The sequence below is a fragment of the Cryptomeria japonica genome, unplaced genomic scaffold, assembly GCF_030272615.1.
Source record: "Cryptomeria japonica unplaced genomic scaffold, Sugi_1.0 HiC_scaffold_202, whole genome shotgun sequence".
Classification (NCBI taxonomy): Eukaryota; Viridiplantae; Streptophyta; class Pinopsida; order Cupressales; family Cupressaceae; genus Cryptomeria; species Cryptomeria japonica.
In genome coordinates, this window is record NW_026729024.1 from 260,001 (window position 1) to 264,720 (window position 4,720).

Here is a 4,720-nt window from a genome sequence, read left to right on the forward strand (position 1 = left end):
TGCACGTTGTCGGAGCCCGGTTTGCCCCGGGTGCGCACCTCGCGTGCACCTTCGTCGGGGTGGGCACCTTGGCTGGGTTTGCCCCGGCTGCGCTCCGAAGCGGGGTTATTGGAGCGCCGCCTCTTTTTTTGTCGGAGCGTTTGGTGGGGTTTCTCGCATTGGCTCTTCCGAGGCCCGGTTGCCACCCTGGCGCGCACGAAGTCGGAAGTAGGGTTAATTGCCCGGGTGCGCACCTTTGCCAGGGTGGGCACCTTACCTGGGCTGCGCACCAGGGCGGGCTCAAGATGGCACGCGCGTTCCGTTTTTTTCACTATCTTTCAAAACGGAAATTTTAAAATCTCCTTTTTTTTTTGCCTTTTCTGGAAATTAGTGAAGGCAGCGCATCAAAGGTGCGCACCTCGCTGCCCACCTTGGTGTGCTCTGAGGTGCGCACCCGGGAGCGCTACGAAGTGTGCTCCAAGGTGCGGCGTGCACGTTGTCGGAGCCCGGTTTGCCCCGGGTGCGCACCTCGCCTGCACCTTGGCTGGGTTTGCCCAGGGTGCGCTCCGAAGCGGGGTTACTGGAGCGCCCCCTCTTTTTTTGTCAGAGCGTTTGGTGGGGTTTCTCGCATTGGCTCTTCCCAGGCCCGGTTGTTGGGTGCGCTCCCACCCTGGCGCGCGCGAAGTTGGAAGTTGGGTTAATTGCCCGGGCGCGCACCTTCGCCAGGGTGGGCACCTTGGTGCGCACACCTTGGCTGGGCTGCGCACCAGGGCGGGCTCAAGATGGCACCAGCATTCCCTTTTTCTCACTATCTTTCAAAACGGAAATTTTAAAATCTCGTTTTTTTTTTGCCTTTTATGGAAATTAGTGAAGGCATCGCATCAAAGGTGCGCACCTCGCTGCCCACCTTGGTGTGCTCCGAGGTGCCCACCACGGTGCGCAACGCCGGTGCGAACCCGGGAGCGCCCCGATGTGTGCTCCAAGGTGCGGCGTGCACGAAGTCGGACCCCGGTTTGCCCCGGGTGCGCACCTCGCGTGCACCTTGGTGCGCACACCTTGGCTGGGTTGCGCGGCCTGGTGGGCACCATGGTGCGCACCAAGGAGCGCTCCGAAGTGTGCTCCAAGGTGCGGCGTGCACGAAGTCGGAGCCCGGTTTGCCCCGGGTACGCACCTCGCGTGCACCTTCGCCGGGGTGGGCACCTCGGCTGGGTTGCGCGCCCTGGTGCGCACCAAGGAGCGCTCCGAAGTGTGCTCCAAGGTGCGGCGTGCACGAAGTCGGAGCCCGGTTTGCCCCGGGTGCGCACCTTCGCCGCGGTGCGCACCATGGCGTGCACGAAGTCGGAGCCCGGTTTGCCCCGGGTGCGCACCTCGCGTGCACCTTCGGCGGGGTTGCGCGCCCTGGTGGGCACCATGGTGCGCACCAAGGAGCGCTCCGAAGTGTGCTCCAAGGTGCGGCGTGCACGAAGTCGGAGCCCGGTTTGCCCCGGGTGCGCACCTCGCGTGCACCTTCGGCGGGGTTGCGCGCCCTGGTGGGCACCATGGTGCGCACCAAGGAGCGCTCCGAAGTGTGCTCCAAGGTGCGGCGTGCACGAAGTCGGAGCCCGGTTTGCCCCGGGTGCGCACCTCGCGTGCACCTTCGCCGCGGTGGGCACCATGGCGTGCACGAAGTCGGAGCCCGGTTTGCCCCGGGTGCGCACCTCGCGTGCACCTTCGCCGGGGTGGGCACCTCGGCTGGGTTGCGCGCCCTGGTGCGCACCAAGGAGCGCTCCGAAGTGTGCTCCAAGGTGCGGCGTGCACGAAGTCGGAGCCCGGTTTGCCCCGGGTGCGCACCTCGCGTGCACCTTCGCCAGGGTGGGCACCTCGGTGCGCACACCTTCTCAATGTTTTCTTGCCTTTTCTGGAAATTGGTGAAGGCAGCGCATCAAAGGTGCGCACCTCGGTGTGCTCCGAGGTGCGAACCCGAGAGCGCTCCGAGGTGCCCACGAAGTCGAAAGTCGGGTTAATTGCATTGTTTTCCCCGGGTGCGCTCCGAGGTGCGCAACATCGGCGCGCACCAAGGAGGGCTCCGAAGTGTGCTCCAAGGTGCGCACGATGGCGTGCACCTCTGGTGCGCACGATTCGGAGCTCGGTTTGACCGGGGTGCGCACACCTTGGCTGGGTTGCGCACCTTTTGTGCGCTCCAAGGTGCGCACGAAGTCGGAGCTCGGTTTGCCCCGGGTGCGCACCTTCGCCAGGGTGCGCACCTTGATGCGCACGCCTTGGCTGGGCTGCGCACCTTGGTGGGCGCCATGGTGCGCACCTTTCGTGCGCTCCAAGGTGCGCACGAAGTCGGAGCTCGGTTTGCCCCGGGTGCGCACCTTGGTGGGCGCCATGGTGCACTCCGAGGTGCCCAAGATTGGTGCGCACCAAGGAGCGCTCCGAAGTGCGCTCCAAGGTGCGCGCGAAGTCGAAAGTTGGGTTAATTGTCCGGTTTGCCTCGGGTGCGCACCTTGCGTGCACCTTCGCCAGGGTGGGCGCCTTGGTGCGCACACCTTGGCTGGGCTGCGCACACCTTGGCACCCGCGTTTCCTTCATTTTAAATTTTTTTTTTTTACAATCTCTCAAGTGGGAAATTCTATAATCTCAACTTTTTTTGCCTTTTCAGGAAACTTTTGAATGGAGCGCATCATTGGTGCGCTCCGAAGTGTGCTCCAAAGCTCTCTCCAGCTGCGTGCACCTGCCCCGGCCGCGCACCCGGCCCCGCCCAGCTTCGCTCACCTGTCCCGGGCGTCTGGTGCGGAACCTTAGAGTAAGAAACATCACCGTGCACCTTGGCCAACGTGCGCGACTCGACCGAGCGCGCACTGGCCGAGGTGCACACCGATTTCACCTGGGTGCGCGCGCAGCACCTCGGGCGCACCGGGGTGCGCGCACAACGCCCGGGTTGCACCGTGGCCTGTGTGCTCGGGGCGCCTCGGGTGCGCGCTCGGTGTCGCCCCCGCGCGCGCGGTAGTGCGGGCAGCGCACCCCGGCCCGGCCCGGCCCCGACGAGAACGCAAACGGGCAAAAGGTTTATTCAAATAGCATTGCGACGCCCGGCGAAAAACTAAAAAAGGGTGCAACACCGGGACTTCCCGGGAGGTCACCCATCCCAGTACTACTCCGGCCCAAGCGCGCTTAACTGCGGAGTTCTGATGGGATCCGGTGCACTAACGCTGGTATGATCGCACCCGTTATGAGCTTGTCGCAGTGTGTACTTAGCAAACCGCGACCCACGTGCGAATCCACCCCGGCCACCCACCCCCGTCGAGGTGCACACCCTCCCTCGCGAAGTGCGCCCCGTTCGCCAAGTGTGAGCCCTGCCCGGGTGCGCGCACCTTGCTAGGGCGTCGGGTGTGCACCCGGCCCGGCCTACGTGCGTGCACCTGGAGGGGGCGTCGTGTGCGTGCAGTGTCCCGTCTGCAACGCGGTGCCCACACACCACCTCGGGCGCAACGACCTGCGCTCACATGTGGGCCGAGTGCACCTTGGTGCATGTTCGGGGCGCCTCGGGTGCACGCTCGATCTTGCCCCGGTGCACCAAGGCGCTCGGTTTGCCCCGGGTGCGCACTTGGTGCAAGGTGGGCACCCAAAATAGGGATCAAGCACCAAAACACAAGTTTCGGGATGCAAAATGGGACCCAAGGACCACAAATGCGTTCCAAGACCCATGATGGGTCCACGAGAACAAAAATGTGTTCCGAGACTTAATAAACAAATATTGGGTTTTAGGAGAAGAAACATGCTCTGATGCCCAAAACGAGAATCGACCCCGAAAAGGCCACAGGCCAAAAGTGGGATGCGAGACAAAAAAAAATGGGACCCGAGGACCAAAATTGGGTTCCCAGGTCGAAGACAGGGCAACCGGACAAGAAACGACCTCTAAGGCTCGAAATGAGTCCCGACGACTAAAACTTGACAAGAAGCACCCATCAGGCACCCAACTCGACACCCATGGGATGCCGACCCACCCGGGCTTCCACCTAGCACACCTTGGCACCCACCCACCCTCGCACCCAACCTCGCACCCAACTTAGCACCTTTGAACCCACATTGGCACTCACCCTGACCCTGGCACCTTGGAACCCACATTGGCACTCACCTTGACCCTGGCACCCACCTTTGCACTCACCTTGGGACCCACCCTGGCTCCCACCTCGGCACCCACCCAGACACCCACCTTGGTTCCTTGGCACCCACCTTGGATCCTTGGCACCCACCCCGACACCCACCTTGGCACGCAACTTGGCTACTTGCCACCCACCTTGGCTCCTTGACGCCCACCCCGACAACCACCCCGTGACCTACCCTGGCTAGGGTTGGTGCACACCCACCCTGGTGCCCACCTTGGCACCCACCCTATGACCCACCTTGGCACGCACCTTAGTACCCACCCCGTTACCCACCCTAGGACCCACCCCGTGACCCACCTTGGCCAGGGTGGGTGCACCCACCCTGGTGCCCACCTTGGCACCCACCCATCCTAGCACCCAGCCTGTGACCGGGCTTGGAACCCAACCTTGCACCCGCACCCGTCTTGGCCAGTGTGGGTGCGCACCCATCCTGGCACCCACGTTGTGACACACCCTTTAACCCACGCACCCTAGCACCCACGTTGGCACCCACCTTGGAACCCAACCTAGCAACTTGGCACCCACCCCGTGACCCACCTTGGCATCCACCATAGCAGTCGCCGACTTGGCACCCACCTCGGCACCCACCT

General features: G+C 63.5%; 1 non-coding gene across 1 annotated transcript; it reads right to left on the minus strand.

Annotated features, from left to right (window-relative positions):
• Positions 1–3,071: 3,071 nt before the first annotated feature.
• On the minus strand, positions 3,072–3,190 carry LOC131868282 (5S ribosomal RNA). The gene has a single exon (XR_009366748.1). It is a non-coding gene; the product is annotated as a 5S ribosomal RNA (ribosomal RNA).
• Positions 3,191–4,720: the final 1,530 nt, after the last annotated feature.